The sequence below is a fragment of the Schistocerca piceifrons genome, chromosome 8, assembly GCF_021461385.2.
Source record: "Schistocerca piceifrons isolate TAMUIC-IGC-003096 chromosome 8, iqSchPice1.1, whole genome shotgun sequence".
Classification (NCBI taxonomy): Eukaryota; Metazoa; Arthropoda; class Insecta; order Orthoptera; family Acrididae; genus Schistocerca; species Schistocerca piceifrons.
The window spans coordinates 140,895,255-140,916,657 of record NC_060145.1 but is presented as its reverse complement, the minus strand read 5'-3'; the positions used below and the strand labels follow the sequence as shown (position 1 = coordinate 140,916,657).

General features: G+C 53.1%; 47 non-coding genes across 47 annotated transcripts; 15 read left to right on the top strand and 32 right to left on the bottom strand.

Annotated features, from left to right (window-relative positions):
* Window positions 1-158: 158 nt before the first annotated feature.
* Trnad-guc lies at window positions 159-230 on the bottom strand. The gene has a single exon. It is a non-coding gene; the product is annotated as a tRNA-Asp (tRNA).
* Window positions 231-342: 112 nt separating this feature from the next.
* Trnai-uau lies at window positions 343-434 on the bottom strand. The gene is given in 2 exon segments: window positions 343-378; window positions 397-434. It is a non-coding gene; the product is annotated as a tRNA-Ile (tRNA).
* A 445-nt stretch (window positions 435-879) lies between these two features.
* Trnar-acg lies at window positions 880-952 on the top strand. Its single transcript has one exon. It is a non-coding gene; the product is annotated as a tRNA-Arg (tRNA).
* Window positions 953-1,531: 579 nt separating this feature from the next.
* Trnad-guc lies at window positions 1,532-1,603 on the bottom strand. Its single transcript has one exon. It is a non-coding gene; the product is annotated as a tRNA-Asp (tRNA).
* A 112-nt stretch (window positions 1,604-1,715) lies between these two features.
* On the bottom strand, window positions 1,716-1,807 carry Trnai-uau. The gene is given in 2 exon segments: window positions 1,716-1,751; window positions 1,770-1,807. It is a non-coding gene; the product is annotated as a tRNA-Ile (tRNA).
* A 445-nt stretch (window positions 1,808-2,252) lies between these two features.
* On the top strand, window positions 2,253-2,325 carry Trnar-acg. Its single transcript has one exon. It is a non-coding gene; the product is annotated as a tRNA-Arg (tRNA).
* A 579-nt stretch (window positions 2,326-2,904) lies between these two features.
* Trnad-guc lies at window positions 2,905-2,976 on the bottom strand. The gene has a single exon. It is a non-coding gene; the product is annotated as a tRNA-Asp (tRNA).
* A 112-nt stretch (window positions 2,977-3,088) lies between these two features.
* Window positions 3,089-3,180, bottom strand: Trnai-uau. Its single transcript is given in 2 exon segments — window positions 3,089-3,124; window positions 3,143-3,180. It is a non-coding gene; the product is annotated as a tRNA-Ile (tRNA).
* A 445-nt stretch (window positions 3,181-3,625) lies between these two features.
* Trnar-acg lies at window positions 3,626-3,698 on the top strand. The gene has a single exon. It is a non-coding gene; the product is annotated as a tRNA-Arg (tRNA).
* Window positions 3,699-4,277: 579 nt separating this feature from the next.
* Trnad-guc lies at window positions 4,278-4,349 on the bottom strand. Its single transcript has one exon. It is a non-coding gene; the product is annotated as a tRNA-Asp (tRNA).
* A 112-nt stretch (window positions 4,350-4,461) lies between these two features.
* Trnai-uau lies at window positions 4,462-4,553 on the bottom strand. Its single transcript is given in 2 exon segments — window positions 4,462-4,497; window positions 4,516-4,553. It is a non-coding gene; the product is annotated as a tRNA-Ile (tRNA).
* A 445-nt stretch (window positions 4,554-4,998) lies between these two features.
* Trnar-acg lies at window positions 4,999-5,071 on the top strand. Its single transcript has one exon. It is a non-coding gene; the product is annotated as a tRNA-Arg (tRNA).
* Window positions 5,072-5,650: 579 nt separating this feature from the next.
* On the bottom strand, window positions 5,651-5,722 carry Trnad-guc. The gene has a single exon. It is a non-coding gene; the product is annotated as a tRNA-Asp (tRNA).
* A 112-nt stretch (window positions 5,723-5,834) lies between these two features.
* On the bottom strand, window positions 5,835-5,926 carry Trnai-uau. The gene is given in 2 exon segments: window positions 5,835-5,870; window positions 5,889-5,926. It is a non-coding gene; the product is annotated as a tRNA-Ile (tRNA).
* A 445-nt stretch (window positions 5,927-6,371) lies between these two features.
* On the top strand, window positions 6,372-6,444 carry Trnar-acg. Its single transcript has one exon. It is a non-coding gene; the product is annotated as a tRNA-Arg (tRNA).
* A 579-nt stretch (window positions 6,445-7,023) lies between these two features.
* Window positions 7,024-7,095, bottom strand: Trnad-guc. Its single transcript has one exon. It is a non-coding gene; the product is annotated as a tRNA-Asp (tRNA).
* Window positions 7,096-7,207: 112 nt separating this feature from the next.
* Window positions 7,208-7,299, bottom strand: Trnai-uau. Its single transcript is given in 2 exon segments — window positions 7,208-7,243; window positions 7,262-7,299. It is a non-coding gene; the product is annotated as a tRNA-Ile (tRNA).
* Window positions 7,300-7,744: 445 nt separating this feature from the next.
* On the top strand, window positions 7,745-7,817 carry Trnar-acg. Its single transcript has one exon. It is a non-coding gene; the product is annotated as a tRNA-Arg (tRNA).
* A 579-nt stretch (window positions 7,818-8,396) lies between these two features.
* Window positions 8,397-8,468, bottom strand: Trnad-guc. The gene has a single exon. It is a non-coding gene; the product is annotated as a tRNA-Asp (tRNA).
* Window positions 8,469-8,580: 112 nt separating this feature from the next.
* On the bottom strand, window positions 8,581-8,672 carry Trnai-uau. The gene is given in 2 exon segments: window positions 8,581-8,616; window positions 8,635-8,672. It is a non-coding gene; the product is annotated as a tRNA-Ile (tRNA).
* A 445-nt stretch (window positions 8,673-9,117) lies between these two features.
* On the top strand, window positions 9,118-9,190 carry Trnar-acg. The gene has a single exon. It is a non-coding gene; the product is annotated as a tRNA-Arg (tRNA).
* Window positions 9,191-9,769: 579 nt separating this feature from the next.
* Trnad-guc lies at window positions 9,770-9,841 on the bottom strand. Its single transcript has one exon. It is a non-coding gene; the product is annotated as a tRNA-Asp (tRNA).
* Window positions 9,842-9,953: 112 nt separating this feature from the next.
* Window positions 9,954-10,045, bottom strand: Trnai-uau. Its single transcript is given in 2 exon segments — window positions 9,954-9,989; window positions 10,008-10,045. It is a non-coding gene; the product is annotated as a tRNA-Ile (tRNA).
* Window positions 10,046-10,490: 445 nt separating this feature from the next.
* Trnar-acg lies at window positions 10,491-10,563 on the top strand. Its single transcript has one exon. It is a non-coding gene; the product is annotated as a tRNA-Arg (tRNA).
* Window positions 10,564-11,142: 579 nt separating this feature from the next.
* Trnad-guc lies at window positions 11,143-11,214 on the bottom strand. The gene has a single exon. It is a non-coding gene; the product is annotated as a tRNA-Asp (tRNA).
* Window positions 11,215-11,326: 112 nt separating this feature from the next.
* Window positions 11,327-11,418, bottom strand: Trnai-uau. Its single transcript is given in 2 exon segments — window positions 11,327-11,362; window positions 11,381-11,418. It is a non-coding gene; the product is annotated as a tRNA-Ile (tRNA).
* Window positions 11,419-11,863: 445 nt separating this feature from the next.
* On the top strand, window positions 11,864-11,936 carry Trnar-acg. The gene has a single exon. It is a non-coding gene; the product is annotated as a tRNA-Arg (tRNA).
* Window positions 11,937-12,515: 579 nt separating this feature from the next.
* On the bottom strand, window positions 12,516-12,587 carry Trnad-guc. Its single transcript has one exon. It is a non-coding gene; the product is annotated as a tRNA-Asp (tRNA).
* Window positions 12,588-12,699: 112 nt separating this feature from the next.
* Trnai-uau lies at window positions 12,700-12,791 on the bottom strand. The gene is given in 2 exon segments: window positions 12,700-12,735; window positions 12,754-12,791. It is a non-coding gene; the product is annotated as a tRNA-Ile (tRNA).
* A 445-nt stretch (window positions 12,792-13,236) lies between these two features.
* Trnar-acg lies at window positions 13,237-13,309 on the top strand. The gene has a single exon. It is a non-coding gene; the product is annotated as a tRNA-Arg (tRNA).
* Window positions 13,310-13,888: 579 nt separating this feature from the next.
* Trnad-guc lies at window positions 13,889-13,960 on the bottom strand. The gene has a single exon. It is a non-coding gene; the product is annotated as a tRNA-Asp (tRNA).
* Window positions 13,961-14,072: 112 nt separating this feature from the next.
* Trnai-uau lies at window positions 14,073-14,164 on the bottom strand. The gene is given in 2 exon segments: window positions 14,073-14,108; window positions 14,127-14,164. It is a non-coding gene; the product is annotated as a tRNA-Ile (tRNA).
* Window positions 14,165-14,609: 445 nt separating this feature from the next.
* Window positions 14,610-14,682, top strand: Trnar-acg. Its single transcript has one exon. It is a non-coding gene; the product is annotated as a tRNA-Arg (tRNA).
* A 579-nt stretch (window positions 14,683-15,261) lies between these two features.
* Window positions 15,262-15,333, bottom strand: Trnad-guc. Its single transcript has one exon. It is a non-coding gene; the product is annotated as a tRNA-Asp (tRNA).
* Window positions 15,334-15,445: 112 nt separating this feature from the next.
* On the bottom strand, window positions 15,446-15,537 carry Trnai-uau. Its single transcript is given in 2 exon segments — window positions 15,446-15,481; window positions 15,500-15,537. It is a non-coding gene; the product is annotated as a tRNA-Ile (tRNA).
* A 445-nt stretch (window positions 15,538-15,982) lies between these two features.
* Window positions 15,983-16,055, top strand: Trnar-acg. Its single transcript has one exon. It is a non-coding gene; the product is annotated as a tRNA-Arg (tRNA).
* Window positions 16,056-16,634: 579 nt separating this feature from the next.
* Window positions 16,635-16,706, bottom strand: Trnad-guc. Its single transcript has one exon. It is a non-coding gene; the product is annotated as a tRNA-Asp (tRNA).
* Window positions 16,707-16,818: 112 nt separating this feature from the next.
* Trnai-uau lies at window positions 16,819-16,910 on the bottom strand. The gene is given in 2 exon segments: window positions 16,819-16,854; window positions 16,873-16,910. It is a non-coding gene; the product is annotated as a tRNA-Ile (tRNA).
* Window positions 16,911-17,355: 445 nt separating this feature from the next.
* Trnar-acg lies at window positions 17,356-17,428 on the top strand. The gene has a single exon. It is a non-coding gene; the product is annotated as a tRNA-Arg (tRNA).
* Window positions 17,429-18,007: 579 nt separating this feature from the next.
* Window positions 18,008-18,079, bottom strand: Trnad-guc. The gene has a single exon. It is a non-coding gene; the product is annotated as a tRNA-Asp (tRNA).
* A 112-nt stretch (window positions 18,080-18,191) lies between these two features.
* Window positions 18,192-18,283, bottom strand: Trnai-uau. The gene is given in 2 exon segments: window positions 18,192-18,227; window positions 18,246-18,283. It is a non-coding gene; the product is annotated as a tRNA-Ile (tRNA).
* A 445-nt stretch (window positions 18,284-18,728) lies between these two features.
* On the top strand, window positions 18,729-18,801 carry Trnar-acg. The gene has a single exon. It is a non-coding gene; the product is annotated as a tRNA-Arg (tRNA).
* Window positions 18,802-19,380: 579 nt separating this feature from the next.
* Window positions 19,381-19,452, bottom strand: Trnad-guc. The gene has a single exon. It is a non-coding gene; the product is annotated as a tRNA-Asp (tRNA).
* Window positions 19,453-19,564: 112 nt separating this feature from the next.
* Trnai-uau lies at window positions 19,565-19,656 on the bottom strand. The gene is given in 2 exon segments: window positions 19,565-19,600; window positions 19,619-19,656. It is a non-coding gene; the product is annotated as a tRNA-Ile (tRNA).
* Window positions 19,657-20,101: 445 nt separating this feature from the next.
* Trnar-acg lies at window positions 20,102-20,174 on the top strand. The gene has a single exon. It is a non-coding gene; the product is annotated as a tRNA-Arg (tRNA).
* A 579-nt stretch (window positions 20,175-20,753) lies between these two features.
* Window positions 20,754-20,825, bottom strand: Trnad-guc. The gene has a single exon. It is a non-coding gene; the product is annotated as a tRNA-Asp (tRNA).
* A 112-nt stretch (window positions 20,826-20,937) lies between these two features.
* Window positions 20,938-21,029, bottom strand: Trnai-uau. The gene is given in 2 exon segments: window positions 20,938-20,973; window positions 20,992-21,029. It is a non-coding gene; the product is annotated as a tRNA-Ile (tRNA).
* Window positions 21,030-21,403: the final 374 nt, after the last annotated feature.

Genomic DNA, 21,403 nt, shown 5'->3' with positions numbered 1-21,403 from the left:
CCCTGTGAGTTGTGAAACGACGACGTCGTGTGCAGAATACGAGAAACACTTCCTAAGACGCAGACTTTCTTACGATTTTTTAGCAATTACATTCCTTGATCACAACGGTAATGCTTTTTCGGGCCACACGTGCAACCTTCGCGATATAAAAATCGCACCTCCCCGGCGGGGAATCGAACCCCGGTCTCCCGCGTGACAGGCGGGGATACTAACCACTATACTACCGAGGAACACGCAGTCGTTGACTACAGTGCACGCACATTTATGGTCTCTCAGGTACGTGATGCATCTCAAATCTAGCGTCCCGATGCTTCCATAGTCAGCTGCTACGAAATAAAAGTATGCCCCAGGTGAGGCTCGAACTCACAACCCCGGCATTGCTCACGGCTACTGCCTTATAAGTACCGTGCGCTAACCAATTGCGCCACTGGGGCTACAGCAGAGTGCTTACAGTTAGCGGTATTCACTTTGATGCCAACCTGTTGTGGCTACAGACCCGTCATACGACCGTCACCTGCGGCCATACTACGACTTTAGCACCTGTCTACGAATGCTTCATACGATTCTTGTTTTATATGCTACACTTACAAGCATGTCAACCGCTTGTCATCAGCGAAAAAATGCAAAAAAACGGGCGCCTTGCATTCCGCTACCTGTCCAACAGCGACGGCAGATGTGTGGCAAGCTCTAAGCTGTGCAGGCGCTCCGTGGCCGAGCAGCAGGAGGAGAGGTGCCTTCCTTGGTGGCAGCTCTCTGCAGAGTGCGGAAGACCAGAGTGGCCGCGCCGCCGTTGTCAGTGGATGACATGCAATTGCCGAGCCACGGAGAACACGTTGCTTTGCGATGTGCACCCGCCTCGTAGCAGAAAACGCGAACAGTGGCCCTGTGGCGCAACGGATAACGCGTCTGACTACGCATCAGAAGATTCCAGGTTCGAATCCTGGCAGGGTCGGCATTTTGTTAGTTGCGGGCGCGTAGCTAGGCAGTGCATTCGAATGTCTCCACCTTCGTGGAGTGCAATGTTAATCCTGAGCATCTCGCAGCTGCATCTCGAGACGATCGCGGTAAATATCGCTTCGTGCAAGCGTCAGCGTAGCGTCAGTCGAGCAAAGTCGAGACAAGTCAAGCTGGGAGATGCTACACAGTTAATTAAACGGTAGGCGACGCAGACAACGCTTTTCCAAGTGTCCCATGTCACGCACCGAAGAGCGCGCTTCTCTCGGCACAGCAGAGTGGCGCAGTGGAAGCGTGCTGGGCCCATAACCCAGAGGTCCGTGGATCGAAACCACGCTCTGCTAAAATTATTCTTTTTCTTGGGTGCTTCGAGCTCGATCATTAATCTTGGGGTGCGCTGATTCAGCGTCGACAGCAAACCCTGTGAGTTGTGAAACGACGACGTCGTGTGCAGAATACGAGAAACACTTCCTAAGACGCAGACTTTCTTACGATTTTTTAGCAATTACATTCCTTGATCACAACGGTAATGCTTTTTCGGGCCACACGTGCAACCTTCGCGATATAAAAATCGCACCTCCCCGGCGGGGAATCGAACCCCGGTCTCCCGCGTGACAGGCGGGGATACTAACCACTATACTACCGAGGAACACGCAGTCGTTGACTACAGTGCACGCACATTTATGGTCTCTCAGGTACGTGATGCATCTCAAATCTAGCGTCCCGATGCTTCCATAGTCAGCTGCTACGAAATAAAAGTATGCCCCAGGTGAGGCTCGAACTCACAACCCCGGCATTGCTCACGGCTACTGCCTTATAAGTACCGTGCGCTAACCAATTGCGCCACTGGGGCTACAGCAGAGTGCTTACAGTTAGCGGTATTCACTTTGATGCCAACCTGTTGTGGCTACAGACCCGTCATACGACCGTCACCTGCGGCCATACTACGACTTTAGCACCTGTCTACGAATGCTTCATACGATTCTTGTTTTATATGCTACACTTACAAGCATGTCAACCGCTTGTCATCAGCGAAAAAATGCAAAAAAACGGGCGCCTTGCATTCCGCTACCTGTCCAACAGCGACGGCAGATGTGTGGCAAGCTCTAAGCTGTGCAGGCGCTCCGTGGCCGAGCAGCAGGAGGAGAGGTGCCTTCCTTGGTGGCAGCTCCCTGCAGAGTGCGGAAGACCAGAGTGGCCGCGCCGCCGTTGTCAGTGGATGACATGCAATTGCCGAGCCACGGAGAACACGTTGCTTTGCGATGTGCACCCGCCTCGTAGCAGAAAACGCGAACAGTGGCCCTGTGGCGCAACGGATAACGCGTCTGACTACGCATCAGAAGATTCCAGGTTCGAATCCTGGCAGGGTCGGCATTTTGTTAGTTGCGGGCGCGTAGCTAGGCAGTGCATTCGAATGTCTCCACCTTCGTGGAGTGCAATGTTAATCCTGAGCATCTCGCAGCTGCATCTCGAGACGATCGCGGTAAATATCGCTTCGTGCAAGCGTCAGCGTAGCGTCAGTCGAGCAAAGTCGAGACAAGTCAAGCTGGGAGATGCTACACAGTTAATTAAACGGTAGGCGACGCAGACAACGCTTTTCCAAGTGTCCCATGTCACGCACCGAAGAGCGCGCTTCTCTCGGCACAGCAGAGTGGCGCAGTGGAAGCGTGCTGGGCCCATAACCCAGAGGTCCGTGGATCGAAACCACGCTCTGCTAAAATTATTCTTTTTCTTGGGTGCTTCGAGCTCGATCATTAATCTTGGGGTGCGCTGATTCAGCGTCGACAGCAAACCCTGTGAGTTGTGAAACGACGACGTCGTGTGCAGAATACGAGAAACACTTCCTAAGACGCAGACTTTCTTACGATTTTTTAGCAATTACATTCCTTGATCACAACGGTAATGCTTTTTCGGGCCACACGTGCAACCTTCGCGATATAAAAATCGCACCTCCCCGGCGGGGAATCGAACCCCGGTCTCCCGCGTGACAGGCGGGGATACTAACCACTATACTACCGAGGAACACGCAGTCGTTGACTACAGTGCACGCACATTTATGGTCTCTCAGGTACGTGATGCATCTCAAATCTAGCGTCCCGATGCTTCCATAGTCAGCTGCTACGAAATAAAAGTATGCCCCAGGTGAGGCTCGAACTCACAACCCCGGCATTGCTCACGGCTACTGCCTTATAAGTACCGTGCGCTAACCAATTGCGCCACTGGGGCTACAGCAGAGTGCTTACAGTTAGCGGTATTCACTTTGATGCCAACCTGTTGTGGCTACAGACCCGTCATACGACCGTCACCTGCGGCCATACTACGACTTTAGCACCTGTCTACGAATGCTTCATACGATTCTTGTTTTATATGCTACACTTACAAGCATGTCAACCGCTTGTCATCAGCGAAAAAATGCAAAAAAACGGGCGCCTTGCATTCCGCTACCTGTCCAACAGCGACGGCAGATGTGTGGCAAGCTCTAAGCTGTGCAGGCGCTCCGTGGCCGAGCAGCAGGAGGAGAGGTGCCTTCCTTGGTGGCAGCTCCCTGCAGAGTGCGGAAGACCAGAGTGGCCGCGCCGCCGTTGTCAGTGGATGACATGCAATTGCCGAGCCACGGAGAACACGTTGCTTTGCGATGTGCACCCGCCTCGTAGCAGAAAACGCGAACAGTGGCCCTGTGGCGCAACGGATAACGCGTCTGACTACGCATCAGAAGATTCCAGGTTCGAATCCTGGCAGGGTCGGCATTTTGTTAGTTGCGGGCGCGTAGCTAGGCAGTGCATTCGAATGTCTCCACCTTCGTGGAGTGCAATGTTAATCCTGAGCATCTCGCAGCTGCATCTCGAGACGATCGCGGTAAATATCGCTTCGTGCAAGCGTCAGCGTAGCGTCAGTCGAGCAAAGTCGAGACAAGTCAAGCTGGGAGATGCTACACAGTTAATTAAACGGTAGGCGACGCAGACAACGCTTTTCCAAGTGTCCCATGTCACGCACCGAAGAGCGCGCTTCTCTCGGCACAGCAGAGTGGCGCAGTGGAAGCGTGCTGGGCCCATAACCCAGAGGTCCGTGGATCGAAACCACGCTCTGCTAAAATTATTCTTTTTCTTGGGTGCTTCGAGCTCGATCATTAATCTTGGGGTGCGCTGATTCAGCGTCGACAGCAAACCCTGTGAGTTGTGAAACGACGACGTCGTGTGCAGAATACGAGAAACACTTCCTAAGACGCAGACTTTCTTACGATTTTTTAGCAATTACATTCCTTGATCACAACGGTAATGCTTTTTCGGGCCACACGTGCAACCTTCGCGATATAAAAATCGCACCTCCCCGGCGGGGAATCGAACCCCGGTCTCCCGCGTGACAGGCGGGGATACTAACCACTATACTACCGAGGAACACGCAGTCGTTGACTACAGTGCACGCACATTTATGGTCTCTCAGGTACGTGATGCATCTCAAATCTAGCGTCCCGATGCTTCCATAGTCAGCTGCTACGAAATAAAAGTATGCCCCAGGTGAGGCTCGAACTCACAACCCCGGCATTGCTCACGGCTACTGCCTTATAAGTACCGTGCGCTAACCAATTGCGCCACTGGGGCTACAGCAGAGTGCTTACAGTTAGCGGTATTCACTTTGATGCCAACCTGTTGTGGCTACAGACCCGTCATACGACCGTCACCTGCGGCCATACTACGACTTTAGCACCTGTCTACGAATGCTTCATACGATTCTTGTTTTATATGCTACACTTACAAGCATGTCAACCGCTTGTCATCAGCGAAAAAATGCAAAAAAACGGGCGCCTTGCATTCCGCTACCTGTCCAACAGCGACGGCAGATGTGTGGCAAGCTCTAAGCTGTGCAGGCGCTCCGTGGCCGAGCAGCAGGAGGAGAGGTGCCTTCCTTGGTGGCAGCTCCCTGCAGAGTGCGGAAGACCAGAGTGGCCGCGCCGCCGTTGTCAGTGGATGACATGCAATTGCCGAGCCACGGAGAACACGTTGCTTTGCGATGTGCACCCGCCTCGTAGCAGAAAACGCGAACAGTGGCCCTGTGGCGCAACGGATAACGCGTCTGACTACGCATCAGAAGATTCCAGGTTCGAATCCTGGCAGGGTCGGCATTTTGTTAGTTGCGGGCGCGTAGCTAGGCAGTGCATTCGAATGTCTCCACCTTCGTGGAGTGCAATGTTAATCCTGAGCATCTCGCAGCTGCATCTCGAGACGATCGCGGTAAATATCGCTTCGTGCAAGCGTCAGCGTAGCGTCAGTCGAGCAAAGTCGAGACAAGTCAAGCTGGGAGATGCTACACAGTTAATTAAACGGTAGGCGACGCAGACAACGCTTTTCCAAGTGTCCCATGTCACGCACCGAAGAGCGCGCTTCTCTCGGCACAGCAGAGTGGCGCAGTGGAAGCGTGCTGGGCCCATAACCCAGAGGTCCGTGGATCGAAACCACGCTCTGCTAAAATTATTCTTTTTCTTGGGTGCTTCGAGCTCGATCATTAATCTTGGGGTGCGCTGATTCAGCGTCGACAGCAAACCCTGTGAGTTGTGAAACGACGACGTCGTGTGCAGAATACGAGAAACACTTCCTAAGACGCAGACTTTCTTACGATTTTTTAGCAATTACATTCCTTGATCACAACGGTAATGCTTTTTCGGGCCACACGTGCAACCTTCGCGATATAAAAATCGCACCTCCCCGGCGGGGAATCGAACCCCGGTCTCCCGCGTGACAGGCGGGGATACTAACCACTATACTACCGAGGAACACGCAGTCGTTGACTACAGTGCACGCACATTTATGGTCTCTCAGGTACGTGATGCATCTCAAATCTAGCGTCCCGATGCTTCCATAGTCAGCTGCTACGAAATAAAAGTATGCCCCAGGTGAGGCCCGAACTCACAACCCCGGCATTGCTCACGGCTACTGCCTTATAAGTACCGTGCGCTAACCAATTGCGCCACTGGGGCTACAGCAGAGTGCTTACAGTTAGCGGTATTCACTTTGATGCCAACCTGTTGTGGCTACAGACCCGTCATACGACCGTCACCTGCGGCCATACTACGACTTTAGCACCTGTCTACGAATGCTTCATACGATTCTTGTTTTATATGCTACACTTACAAGCATGTCAACCGCTTGTCATCAGCGAAAAAATGCAAAAAAACGGGCGCCTTGCATTCCGCTACCTGTCCAACAGCGACGGCAGATGTGTGGCAAGCTCTAAGCTGTGCAGGCGCTCCGTGGCCGAGCAGCAGGAGGAGAGATGCCTTCCTTGGTGGCAGCTCCCTGCAGAGTGCGGAAGACCAGAGTGGCCGCGCCGCCGTTGTCAGTGGATGACATGCAATTGCCGAGCCACGGAGAACACGTTGCTTTGCGATGTGCACCCGCCTCGTAGCAGAAAACGCGAACAGTGGCCCTGTGGCGCAACGGATAACGCGTCTGACTACGCATCAGAAGATTCCAGGTTCGAATCCTGGCAGGGTCGGCATTTTGTTAGTTGCGGGCGCGTAGCTAGGCAGTGCATTCGAATGTCTCCACCTTCGTGGAGTGCAATGTTAATCCTGAGCATCTCGCAGCTGCATCTCGAGACGATCGCGGTAAATATCGCTTCGTGCAAGCGTCAGCGTAGCGTCAGTCGAGCAAAGTCGAGACAAGTCAAGCTGGGAGATGCTACACAGTTAATTAAACGGTAGGCGACGCAGACAACGCTTTTCCAAGTGTCCCATGTCACGCACCGAAGAGCGCGCTTCTCTCGGCACAGCAGAGTGGCGCAGTGGAAGCGTGCTGGGCCCATAACCCAGAGGTCCGTGGATCGAAACCACGCTCTGCTAAAATTATTCTTTTTCTTGGGTGCTTCGAGCTCGATCATTAATCTTGGGGTGCGCTGATTCAGCGTCGACAGCAAACCCTGTGAGTTGTGAAACGACGACGTCGTGTGCAGAATACGAGAAACACTTCCTAAGACGCAGACTTTCTTACGATTTTTTAGCAATTACATTCCTTGATCACAACGGTAATGCTTTTTCGGGCCACACGTGCAACCTTCGCGATATAAAAATCGCACCTCCCCGGCGGGGAATCGAACCCCGGTCTCCCGCGTGACAGGCGGGGATACTAACCACTATACTACCGAGGAACACGCAGTCGTTGACTACAGTGCACGCACATTTATGGTCTCTCAGGTACGTGATGCATCTCAAATCTAGCGTCCCGATGCTTCCATAGTCAGCTGCTACGAAATAAAAGTATGCCCCAGGTGAGGCTCGAACTCACAACCCCGGCATTGCTCACGGCTACTGCCTTATAAGTACCGTGCGCTAACCAATTGCGCCACTGGGGCTACAGCAGAGTGCTTACAGTTAGCGGTATTCACTTTGATGCCAACCTGTTGTGGCTACAGACCCGTCATACGACCGTCACCTGCGGCCATACTACGACTTTAGCACCTGTCTACGAATGCTTCATACGATTCTTGTTTTATATGCTACACTTACAAGCATGTCAACCGCTTGTCATCAGCGAAAAAATGCAAAAAAACGGGCGCCTTGCATTCCGCTACCTGTCCAACAGCGACGGCAGATGTGTGGCAAGCTCTAAGCTGTGCAGGCGCTCCGTGGCCGAGCAGCAGGAGGAGAGATGCCTTCCTTGGTGGCAGCTCCCTGCAGAGTGCGGAAGACCAGAGTGGCCGCGCCGCCGTTGTCAGTGGATGACATGCAATTGCCGAGCCACAGAGAACACGTTGCTTTGCGATGTGCACCCGCCTCGTAGCAGAAAACGCGAACAGTGGCCCTGTGGCGCAACGGATAACGCGTCTGACTACGCATCAGAAGATTCCAGGTTCGAATCCTGGCAGGGTCGGCATTTTGTTAGTTGCGGGCGCGTAGCTAGGCAGTGCATTCGAATGTCTCCACCTTCGTGGAGTGCAATGTTAATCCTGAGCATCTCGCAGCTGCATCTCGAGACGATCGCGGTAAATATCGCTTCGTGCAAGCGTCAGCGTAGCGTCAGTCGAGCAAAGTCGAGACAAGTCAAGCTGGGAGATGCTACACAGTTAATTAAACGGTAGGCGACGCAGACAACGCTTTTCCAAGTGTCCCATGTCACGCACCGAAGAGCGCGCTTCTCTCGGCACAGCAGAGTGGCGCAGTGGAAGCGTGCTGGGCCCATAACCCAGAGGTCCGTGGATCGAAACCACGCTCTGCTAAAATTATTCTTTTTCTTGGGTGCTTCGAGCTCGATCATTAATCTTGGGGTGCGCTGATTCAGCGTCGACAGCAAACCCTGTGAGTTGTGAAACGACGACGTCGTGTGCAGAATACGAGAAACACTTCCTAAGACGCAGACTTTCTTACGATTTTTTAGCAATTACATTCCTTGATCACAACGGTAATGCTTTTTCGGGCCACACGTGCAACCTTCGCGATATAAAAATCGCACCTCCCCGGCGGGGAATCGAACCCCGGTCTCCCGCGTGACAGGCGGGGATACTAACCACTATACTACCGAGGAACACGCAGTCGTTGACTACAGTGCACGCACATTTATGGTCTCTCAGGTACGTGATGCATCTCAAATCTAGCGTCCCGATGCTTCCATAGTCAGCTGCTACGAAATAAAAGTATGCCCCAGGTGAGGCTCGAACTCACAACCCCGGCATTGCTCACGGCTACTGCCTTATAAGTACCGTGCGCTAACCAATTGCGCCACTGGGGCTACAGCAGAGTGCTTACAGTTAGCGGTATTCACTTTGATGCCAACCTGTTGTGGCTACAGACCCGTCATACGACCGTCACCTGCGGCCATACTACGACTTTAGCACCTGTCTACGAATGCTTCATACGATTCTTGTTTTATATGCTACACTTACAAGCATGTCAACCGCTTGTCATCAGCGAAAAAATGCAAAAAAACGGGCGCCTTGCATTCCGCTACCTGTCCAACAGCGACGGCAGATGTGTGGCAAGCTCTAAGCTGTGCAGGCGCTCCGTGGCCGAGCAGCAGGAGGAGAGATGCCTTCCTTGGTGGCAGCTCCCTGCAGAGTGCGGAAGACCAGAGTGGCCGCGCCGCCGTTGTCAGTGGATGACATGCAATTGCCGAGCCACGGAGAACACGTTGCTTTGCGATGTGCACCCGCCTCGTAGCAGAAAACGCGAACAGTGGCCCTGTGGCGCAACGGATAACGCGTCTGACTACGCATCAGAAGATTCCAGGTTCGAATCCTGGCAGGGTCGGCATTTTGTTAGTTGCGGGCGCGTAGCTAGGCAGTGCATTCGAATGTCTCCACCTTCGTGGAGTGCAATGTTAATCCTGAGCATCTCGCAGCTGCATCTCGAGACGATCGCGGTAAATATCGCTTCGTGCAAGCGTCAGCGTAGCGTCAGTCGAGCAAAGTCGAGACAAGTCAAGCTGGGAGATGCTACACAGTTAATTAAACGGTAGGCGACGCAGACAACGCTTTTCCAAGTGTCCCATGTCACGCACCGAAGAGCGCGCTTCTCTCGGCACAGCAGAGTGGCGCAGTGGAAGCGTGCTGGGCCCATAACCCAGAGGTCCGTGGATCGAAACCACGCTCTGCTAAAATTATTCTTTTTCTTGGGTGCTTCGAGCTCGATCATTAATCTTGGGGTGCGCTGATTCAGCGTCGACAGCAAACCCTGTGAGTTGTGAAACGACGACGTCGTGTGCAGAATACGAGAAACACTTCCTAAGACGCAGACTTTCTTACGATTTTTTAGCAATTACATTCCTTGATCACAACGGTAATGCTTTTTCGGGCCACACGTGCAACCTTCGCGATATAAAAATCGCACCTCCCCGGCGGGGAATCGAACCCCGGTCTCCCGCGTGACAGGCGGGGATACTAACCACTATACTACCGAGGAACACGCAGTCGTTGACTACAGTGCACGCACATTTATGGTCTCTCAGGTACGTGATGCATCTCAAATCTAGCGTCCCGATGCTTCCATAGTCAGCTGCTACGAAATAAAAGTATGCCCCAGGTGAGGCTCGAACTCACAACCCCGGCATTGCTCACGGCTACTGCCTTATAAGTACCGTGCGCTAACCAATTGCGCCACTGGGGCTACAGCAGAGTGCTTACAGTTAGCGGTATTCACTTTGATGCCAACCTGTTGTGGCTACAGACCCGTCATACGACCGTCACCTGCGGCCATACTACGACTTTAGCACCTGTCTACGAATGCTTCATACGATTCTTGTTTTATATGCTACACTTACAAGCATGTCAACCGCTTGTCATCAGCGAAAAAATGCAAAAAAACGGGCGCCTTGCATTCCGCTACCTGTCCAACAGCGACGGCAGATGTGTGGCAAGCTCTAAGCTGTGCAGGCGCTCCGTGGCCGAGCAGCAGGAGGAGAGGTGCCTTCCTTGGTGGCAGCTCCCTGCAGAGTGCGGAAGACCAGAGTGGCCGCGCCGCCGTTGTCAGTGGATGACATGCAATTGCCGAGCCACGGAGAACACGTTGCTTTGCGATGTGCACCCGCCTCGTAGCAGAAAACGCGAACAGTGGCCCTGTGGCGCAACGGATAACGCGTCTGACTACGCATCAGAAGATTCCAGGTTCGAATCCTGGCAGGGTCGGCATTTTGTTAGTTGCGGGCGCGTAGCTAGGCAGTGCATTCGAATGTCTCCACCTTCGTGGAGTGCAATGTTAATCCTGAGCATCTCGCAGCTGCATCTCGAGACGATCGCGGTAAATATCGCTTCGTGCAAGCGTCAGCGTAGCGTCAGTCGAGCAAAGTCGAGACAAGTCAAGCTGGGAGATGCTACACAGTTAATTAAACGGTAGGCGACGCAGACAACGCTTTTCCAAGTGTCCCATGTCACGCACCGAAGAGCGCGCTTCTCTCGGCACAGCAGAGTGGCGCAGTGGAAGCGTGCTGGGCCCATAACCCAGAGGTCCGTGGATCGAAACCACGCTCTGCTAAAATTATTCTTTTTCTTGGGTGCTTCGAGCTCGATCATTAATCTTGGGGTGCGCTGATTCAGCGTCGACAGCAAACCCTGTGAGTTGTGAAACGACGACGTCGTGTGCAGAATACGAGAAACACTTCCTAAGACGCAGACTTTCTTACGATTTTTTAGCAATTACATTCCTTGATCACAACGGTAATGCTTTTTCGGGCCACACGTGCAACCTTCGCGATATAAAAATCGCACCTCCCCGGCGGGGAATCGAACCCCGGTCTCCCGCGTGACAGGCGGGGATACTAACCACTATACTACCGAGGAACACGCAGTCGTTGACTACAGTGCACGCACATTTATGGTCTCTCAGGTACGTGATGCATCTCAAATCTAGCGTCCCGATGCTTCCATAGTCAGCTGCTACGAAATAAAAGTATGCCCCAGGTGAGGCTCGAACTCACAACCCCGGCATTGCTCACGGCTACTGCCTTATAAGTACCGTGCGCTAACCAATTGCGCCACTGGGGCTACAGCAGAGTGCTTACAGTTAGCGGTATTCACTTTGATGCCAACCTGTTGTGGCTACAGACCCGTCATACGACCGTCACCTGCGGCCATACTACGACTTTAGCACCTGTCTACGAATGCTTCATACGATTCTTGTTTTATATGCTACACTTACAAGCATGTCAACCGCTTGTCATCAGCGAAAAAATGCAAAAAAACGGGCGCCTTGCATTCCGCTACCTGTCCAACAGCGACGGCAGATGTGTGGCAAGCTCTAAGCTGTGCAGGCGCTCCGTGGCCGAGCAGCAGGAGGAGAGGTGCCTTCCTTGGTGGCAGCTCCCTGCAGAGTGCGGAAGACCAGAGTGGCCGCGCCGCCGTTGTCAGTGGATGACATGCAATTGCCGAGCCACGGAGAACACGTTGCTTTGCGATGTGCACCCGCCTCGTAGCAGAAAACGCGAACAGTGGCCCTGTGGCGCAACGGATAACGCGTCTGACTACGCATCAGAAGATTCCAGGTTCGAATCCTGGCAGGGTCGGCATTTTGTTAGTTGCGGGCGCGTAGCTAGGCAGTGCATTCGAATGTCTCCACCTTCGTGGAGTGCAATGTTAATCCTGAGCATCTCGCAGCTGCATCTCGAGACGATCGCGGTAAATATCGCTTCGTGCAAGCGTCAGCGTAGCGTCAGTCGAGCAAAGTCGAGACAAGTCAAGCTGGGAGATGCTACACAGTTAATTAAACGGTAGGCGACGCAGACAACGCTTTTCCAAGTGTCCCATGTCACGCACCGAAGAGCGCGCTTCTCTCGGCACAGCAGAGTGGCGCAGTGGAAGCGTGCTGGGCCCATAACCCAGAGGTCCGTGGATCGAAACCACGCTCTGCTAAAATTATTCTTTTTCTTGGGTGCTTCGAGCTCGATCATTAATCTTGGGGTGCGCTGATTCAGCGTCGACAGCAAACCCTGTGAGTTGTGAAACGACGACGTCGTGTGCAGAATACGAGAAACACTTCCTAAGACGCAGACTTTCTTACGATTTTTTAGCAATTACATTCCTTGATCACAACGGTAATGCTTTTTCGGGCCACACGTGCAACCTTCGCGATATAAAAATCGCACCTCCCCGGCGGGGAATCGAACCCCGGTCTCCCGCGTGACAGGCGGGGATACTAACCACTATACTACCGAGGAACACGCAGTCGTTGACTACAGTGCACGCACATTTATGGTCTCTCAGGTACGTGATGCATCTCAAATCTAGCGTCCCGATGCTTCCATAGTCAGCTGCTACGAAATAAAAGTATGCCCCAGGTGAGGCTCGAACTCACAACCCCGGCATTGCTCACGGCTACTGCCTTATAAGTACCGTGCGCTAACCAATTGCGCCACTGGGGCTACAGCAGAGTGCTTACAGTTAGCGGTATTCACTTTGATGCCAACCTGTTGTGGCTACAGACCCGTCATACGACCGTCACCTGCGGCCATACTACGACTTTAGCACCTGTCTACGAATGCTTCATACGATTCTTGTTTTATATGCTACACTTACAAGCATGTCAACCGCTTGTCATCAGCGAAAAAATGCAAAAAAACGGGCGCCTTGCATTCCGCTACCTGTCCAACAGCGACGGCAGATGTGTGGCAAGCTCTAATCTGTGCAGGCGCTCCGTGGCCGAGCAGCAGGAGGAGAGATGCCTTCCTTGGTGGCAGCTCCCTGCAGAGTGCGGAAGACCAGAGTGGCCGCGCCGCCGTTGTCAGTGGATGACATGCAATTGCCGAGCCACGGAGAACACGTTGCTTTGCGATGTGCACCCGCCTCGTAGCAGAAAACGCGAACAGTGGCCCTGTGGCGCAACGGATAACGCGTCTGACTACGCATCAGAAGATTCCAGGTTCGAATCCTGGCAGGGTCGGCATTTTGTTAGTTGCGGGCGCGTAGCTAGGCAGTGCATTCGAATGTCTCCACCTTCGTGGAGTGCAATGTTAATCCTGAGCATCTCGCAGCTGCATCTCGAGACGATCGCGGTAAATATCGCTTCGTGCAAGCGTCAGCGTAGCGTCAGTCGAGCAAAGTCGAGACAAGTCAAGCTGGGAGATGCTACACAGTTAATTAAACGGTAGGCGACGCAGACAACGCTTTTCCAAGTGTCCCATGTCACGCACCGAAGAGCGCGCTTCTCTCGGCACAGCAGAGTGGCGCAGTGGAAGCGTGCTGGGCCCATAACCCAGAGGTCCGTGGATCGAAACCACGCTCTGCTAAAATTATTCTTTTTCTTGGGTGCTTCGAGCTCGATCATTAATCTTGGGGTGCGCTGATTCAGCGTCGACAGCAAACCCTGTGAGTTGTGAAACGACGACGTCGTGTGCAGAATACGAGAAACACTTCCTAAGACGCAGACTTTCTTACGATTTTTTAGCAATTACATTCCTTGATCACAACGGTAATGCTTTTTCGGGCCACACGTGCAACCTTCGCGATATAAAAATCGCACCTCCCCGGCGGGGAATCGAACCCCGGTCTCCCGCGTGACAGGCGGGGATACTAACCACTATACTACCGAGGAACACGCAGTCGTTGACTACAGTGCACGCACATTTATGGTCTCTCAGGTACGTGATGCATCTCAAATCTAGCGTCCCGATGCTTCCATAGTCAGCTGCTACGAAATAAAAGTATGCCCCAGGTGAGGCTCGAACTCACAACCCCGGCATTGCTCACGGCTACTGCCTTATAAGTACCGTGCGCTAACCAATTGCGCCACTGGGGCTACAGCAGAGTGCTTACAGTTAGCGGTATTCACTTTGATGCCAACCTGTTGTGGCTACAGACCCGTCATACGACCGTCACCTGCGGCCATACTACGACTTTAGCACCTGTCTACGAATGCTTCATACGATTCTTGTTTTATATGCTACACTTACAAGCATGTCAACCGCTTGTCATCAGCGAAAAAATGCAAAAAAACGGGCGCCTTGCATTCCGCTACCTGTCCAACAGCGACGGCAGATGTGTGGCAAGCTCTAAGCTGTGCAGGCGCTCCGTGGCCGAGCAGCAGGAGGAGAGGTGCCTTCCTTGGTGGCAGCTCCCTGCAGAGTGCGGAAGACCAGAGTGGCCGCGCCGCCGTTGTCAGTGGATGACATGCAATTGCCGAGCCACGGAGAACACGTTGCTTTGCGATGTGCACCCGCCTCGTAGCAGAAAACGCGAACAGTGGCCCTGTGGCGCAACGGATAACGCGTCTGACTACGCATCAGAAGATTCCAGGTTCGAATCCTGGCAGGGTCGGCATTTTGTTAGTTGCGGGCGCGTAGCTAGGCAGTGCATTCGAATGTCTCCACCTTCGTGGAGTGCAATGTTAATCCTGAGCATCTCGCAGCTGCATCTCGAGACGATCGCGGTAAATATCGCTTCGTGCAAGCGTCAGCGTAGCGTCAGTCGAGCAAAGTCGAGACAAGTCAAGCTGGGAGATGCTACACAGTTAATTAAACGGTAGGCGACGCAGACAACGCTTTTCCAAGTGTCCCATGTCACGCACCGAAGAGCGCGCTTCTCTCGGCACAGCAGAGTGGCGCAGTGGAAGCGTGCTGGGCCCATAACCCAGAGGTCCGTGGATCGAAACCACGCTCTGCTAAAATTATTCTTTTTCTTGGGTGCTTCGAGCTCGATCATTAATCTTGGGGTGCGCTGATTCAGCGTCGACAGCAAACCCTGTGAGTTGTGAAACGACGACGTCGTGTGCAGAATACGAGAAACACTTCCTAAGACGCAGACTTTCTTACGATTTTTTAGCAATTACATTCCTTGATCACAACGGTAATGCTTTTTCGGGCCACACGTGCAACCTTCGCGATATAAAAATCGCACCTCCCCGGCGGGGAATCGAACCCCGGTCTCCCGCGTGACAGGCGGGGATACTAACCACTATACTACCGAGGAACACGCAGTCGTTGACTACAGTGCACGCACATTTATGGTCTCTCAGGTACGTGATGCATCTCAAATCTAGCGTCCCGATGCTTCCATAGTCAGCTGCTACGAAATAAAAGTATGCCCCAGGTGAGGCTCGAACTCACAACCCCGGCATTGCTCACGGCTACTGCCTTATAAGTACCGTGCGCTAACCAATTGCGCCACTGGGGCTACAGCAGAGTGCTTACAGTTAGCGGTATTCACTTTGATGCCAACCTGTTGTGGCTACAGACCCGTCATACGACCGTCACCTGCGGCCATACTACGACTTTAGCACCTGTCTACGAATGCTTCATACGATTCTTGTTTTATATGCTACACTTACAAGCATGTCAACCGCTTGTCATCAGCGAAAAAATGCAAAAAAACGGGCGCCTTGCATTCCGCTACCTGTCCAACAGCGACGGCAGATGTGTGGCAAGCTCTAAGCTGTGCAGGCGCTCCGTGGCCGAGCAGCAGGAGGAGAGATGCCTTCCTTGGTGGCAGCTCCCTGCAGAGTGCGGAAGACCAGAGTGGCCGCGCCGCCGTTGTCAGTGGATGACATGCAATTGCCGAGCCACGGAGAACACGTTGCTTTGCGATGTGCACCCGCCTCGTAGCAGAAAACGCGAACAGTGGCCCTGTGGCGCAACGGATAACGCGTCTGACTACGCATCAGAAGATTCCAGGTTCGAATCCTGGCAGGGTCGGCATTTTGTTAGTTGCGGGCGCGTAGCTAGGCAGTGCATTCGAATGTCTCCACCTTCGTGGAGTGCAATGTTAATCCTGAGCATCTCGCAGCTGCATCTCGAGACGATCGCGGTAAATATCGCTTCGTGCAAGCGTCAGCGTAGCGTCAGTCGAGCAAAGTCGAGACAAGTCAAGCTGGGAGATGCTACACAGTTAATTAAACGGTAGGCGACGCAGACAACGCTTTTCCAAGTGTCCCATGTCACGCACCGAAGAGCGCGCTTCTCTCGGCACAGCAGAGTGGCGCAGTGGAAGCGTGCTGGGCCCATAACCCAGAGGTCCGTGGATCGAAACCACGCTCTGCTAAAATTATTCTTTTTCTTGGGTGCTTCGAGCTCGATCATTAATCTTGGGGTGCGCTGATTCAGCGTCGACAGCAAACCCTGTGAGTTGTGAAACGACGACGTCGTGTGCAGAATACGAGAAACACTTCCTAAGACGCAGACTTTCTTACGATTTTTTAGCAATTACATTCCTTGATCACAACGGTAATGCTTTTTCGGGCCACACGTGCAACCTTCGCGATATAAAAATCGCACCTCCCCGGCGGGGAATCGAACCCCGGTCTCCCGCGTGACAGGCGGGGATACTAACCACTATACTACCGAGGAACACGCAGTCGTTGACTACAGTGCACGCACATTTATGGTCTCTCAGGTACGTGATGCATCTCAAATCTAGCGTCCCGATGCTTCCATAGTCAGCTGCTACGAAATAAAAGTATGCCCCAGGTGAGGCTCGAACTCACAACCCCGGCATTGCTCACGGCTACTGCCTTATAAGTACCGTGCGCTAACCAATTGCGCCACTGGGGCTACAGCAGAGTGCTTACAGTTAGCGGTATTCACTTTGATGCCAACCTGTTGTGGCTACAGACCCGTCATACGACCGTCACCTGCGGCCATACTACGACTTTAGCACCTGTCTACGAATGCTTCATACGATTCTTGTTTTATATGCTACACTTACAAGCATGTCAACCGCTTGTCATCAGCGAAAAAATGCAAAAAAACGGGCGCCTTGCATTCCGCTACCTGTCCAACAGCGACGGCAGATGTGTGGCAAGCTCTAAGCTGTGCAGGCGCTCCGTGGCCGAGCAGCAGGAGGAGAGATGCCTTCCTTGGTGGCAGCTCCCTGCAGAGTGCGGAAGACCAGAGTGGCCGCGCCGCCGTTGTCAGTGGATGACATGCAATTGCCGAGCCACGGAGAACACGTTGCTTTGCGATGTGCACCCGCCTCGTAGCAGAAAACGCGAACAGTGGCCCTGTGGCGCAACGGATAACGCGTCTGACTACGCATCAGAAGATTCCAGGTTCGAATCCTGGCAGGGTCGGCATTTTGTTAGTTGCGGGCGCGTAGCTAGGCAGTGCATTCGAATGTCTCCACCTTCGTGGAGTGCAATGTTAATCCTGAGCATCTCGCAGCTGCATCTCGAGACGATCGCGGTAAATATCGCTTCGTGCAAGCGTCAGCGTAGCGTCAGTCGAGCAAAGTCGAGACAAGTCAAGCTGGGAGATGCTACACAGTTAATTAAACGGTAGGCGACGCAGACAACGCTTTTCCAAGTGTCCCATGTCACGCACCGAAGAGCGCGCTTCTCTCGGCACAGCAGAGTGGCGCAGTGGAAGCGTGCTGGGCCCATAACCCAGAGGTCCGTGGATCGAAACCACGCTCTGCTAAAATTATTCTTTTTCTTGGGTGCTTCGAGCTCGATCATTAATCTTGGGGTGCGCTGATTCAGCGTCGACAGCAAACCCTGTGAGTTGTGAAACGACGACGTCGTGTGCAGAATACGAGAAACACTTCCTAAGACGCAGACTTTCTTACGATTTTTTAGCAATTACATTCCTTGATCACAACGGTAATGCTTTTTCGGGCCACACGTGCAACCTTCGCGATATAAAAATCGCACCTCCCCGGCGGGGAATCGAACCCCGGTCTCCCGCGTGACAGGCGGGGATACTAACCACTATACTACCGAGGAACACGCAGTCGTTGACTACAGTGCACGCACATTTATGGTCTCTCAGGTACGTGATGCATCTCAAATCTAGCGTCCCGATGCTTCCATAGTCAGCTGCTACGAAATAAAAGTATGCCCCAGGTGAGGCTCGAACTCACAACCCCGGCATTGCTCACGGCTACTGCCTTATAAGTACCGTGCGCTAACCAATTGCGCCACTGGGGCTACAGCAGAGTGCTTACAGTTAGCGGTATTCACTTTGATGCCAACCTGTTGTGGCTACAGACCCGTCATACGACCGTCACCTGCGGCCATACTACGACTTTAGCACCTGTCTACGAATGCTTCATACGATTCTTGTTTTATATGCTACACTTACAAGCATGTCAACCGCTTGTCATCAGCGAAAAAATGCAAAAAAACGGGCGCCTTGCATTCCGCTACCTGTCCAACAGCGACGGCAGATGTGTGGCAAGCTCTAAGCTGTGCAGGCGCTCCGTGGCCGAGCAGCAGGAGGAGAGATGCCTTCCTTGGTGGCAGCTCCCTGCAGAGTGCGGAAGACCAGAGTGGCCGCGCCGCCGTTGTCAGTGGATGACATGCAATTGCCGAGCCACGGAGAACACGTTGCTTTGCGATGTGCACCCGCCTCGTAGCAGAAAACGCGAACAGTGGCCCTGTGGCGCAACGGATAACGCGTCTGACTACGCATCAGAAGATTCCAGGTTCGAATCCTGGCAGGGTCGGCATTTTGTTAGTTGCGGGCGCGTAGCTAGGCAGTGCATTCGAATGTCTCCACCTTCGTGGAGTGCAATGTTAATCCTGAGCATCTCGCAGCTGCATCTCGAGACGATCGCGGTAAATATCGCTTCGTGCAAGCGTCAGCGTAGCGTCAGTCGAGCAAAGTCGAGACAAGTCAAGCTGGGAGATGCTACACAGTTAATTAAACGGTAGGCGACGCAGACAACGCTTTTCCAAGTGTCCCATGTCACGCACCGAAGAGCGCGCTTCTCTCGGCACAGCAGAGTGGCGCAGTGGAAGCGTGCTGGGCCCATAACCCAGAGGTCCGTGGATCGAAACCACGCTCTGCTAAAATTATTCTTTTTCTTGGGTGCTTCGAGCTCGATCATTAATCTTGGGGTGCGCTGATTCAGCGTCGACAGCAAACCCTGTGAGTTGTGAAACGACGACGTCGTGTGCAGAATACGAGAAACACTTCCTAAGACGCAGACTTTCTTACGATTTTTTAGCAATTACATTCCTTGATCACAACGGTAATGCTTTTTCGGGCCACACGTGCAACCTTCGCGATATAAAAATCGCACCTCCCCGGCGGGGAATCGAACCCCGGTCTCCCGCGTGACAGGCGGGGATACTAACCACTATACTACCGAGGAACACGCAGTCGTTGACTACAGTGCACGCACATTTATGGTCTCTCAGGTACGTGATGCATCTCAAATCTAGCGTCCCGATGCTTCCATAGTCAGCTGCTACGAAATAAAAGTATGCCCCAGGTGAGGCTCGAACTCACAACCCCGGCATTGCTCACGGCTACTGCCTTATAAGTACCGTGCGCTAACCAATTGCGCCACTGGGGCTACAGCAGAGTGCTTACAGTTAGCGGTATTCACTTTGATGCCAACCTGTTGTGGCTACAGACCCGTCATACGACCGTCACCTGCGGCCATACTACGACTTTAGCACCTGTCTACGAATGCTTCATACGATTCTTGTTTTATATGCTACACTTACAAGCATGTCAACCGCTTGTCATCAGCGAAAAAATGCAAAAAAACGGGCGCCTTGCATTCCGCTACCTGTCCAACAGCGACGGCAGATGTGTGGCAAGCTCTAAGCTGTGCAGGCGCTCCGTGGCCGAGCAGCAGGAGGAGAGATGCCTTCCTTGGTGGCAGCTCCCTGCAGAGTGCGGAAGACCAGAGTGGCCGCGCCGCCGTTGTCAGTGGATGACATGCAATTGCCGAGCCACGGAGAACACGTTGCTTTGCGATGTGCACCCGCCTCGTAGCAGAAAACGCGAACAGTGGCCCTGTGGCGCAACGGATAACGCGTCTGACTACGCATCAGAAGATTCCAGGTTCGAATCCTGGCAGGGTCGGCATTTTGTTAGTTGCGGGCGCGTAGCTAGGCAGTGCATTCGAATGTCTCCACCTTCGTGGAGTGCAATGTTAATCCTGAGCATCTCGCAGCTGCATCTCGAGACGATCGCGGTAAATATCGCTTCGTGCAAGCGTCAGCGTAGCGTCAGTCGAGCAAAGTCGAGACAAGTCAAGCTGGGAGATGCTACACAGTTAATTAAACGGTAGGCGACGCAGACAACGCTTTTCCAAGTGTCCCATGTCACGCACCGAAGAGCGCGCTTCTCTCGGCACAGCAGAGTGGCGCAGTGGAAGCGTGCTGGGCCCATAACCCAGAGGTCCGTGGATCGAAACCACGCTCTGCTAAAATTATTCTTTTTCTTGGGTGCTTCGAGCTCGATCATTAATCTTGGGGTGCGCTGATTCAGCGTCGACAGCAAACCCTGTGAGTTGTGAAACGACGACGTCGTGTGCAGAATACGAGAAACACTTCCTAAGACGCAGACTTTCTTACGATTTTTTAGCAATTACATTCCTTGATCACAACGGTAATGCTTTTTCGGGCCACACGTGCAACCTTCGCGATATAAAAATCGCACCTCCCCGGCGGGGAATCGAACCCCGGTCTCCCGCGTGACAGGCGGGGATACTAACCACTATACTACCGAGGAACACGCAGTCGTTGACTACAGTGCACGCACATTTATGGTCTCTCAGGTACGTGATGCATCTCAAATCTAGCGTCCCGATGCTTCCATAGTCAGCTGCTACGAAATAAAAGTATGCCCCAGGTGAGGCTCGAACTCACAACCCCGGCATTGCTCACGGCTACTGCCTTATAAGTACCGTGCGCTAACCAATTGCGCCACTGGGGCTACAGCAGAGTGCTTACAGTTAGCGGTATTCACTTTGATGCCAACCTGTTGTGGCTACAGACCCGTCATACGACCGTCACCTGCGGCCATACTACGACTTTAGCACCTGTCTACGAATGCTTCATACGATTCTTGTTTTATATGCTACACTTACAAGCATGTCAACCGCTTGTCATCAGCGAAAAAATGCAAAAAAACGGGCGCCTTGCATTCCGCTACCTGTCCAACAGCGACGGCAGATGTGTGGCAAGCTCTAAGCTGTGCAGGCGCTCCGTGGCCGAGCAGCAGGAGGAGAGGTGCCTTCCTTGGTGGCAGCTCCCTGCAGAGTGCGGAAGACCAGAGTGGCCGCGCCGCCGTTGTCAGTGGATGACATG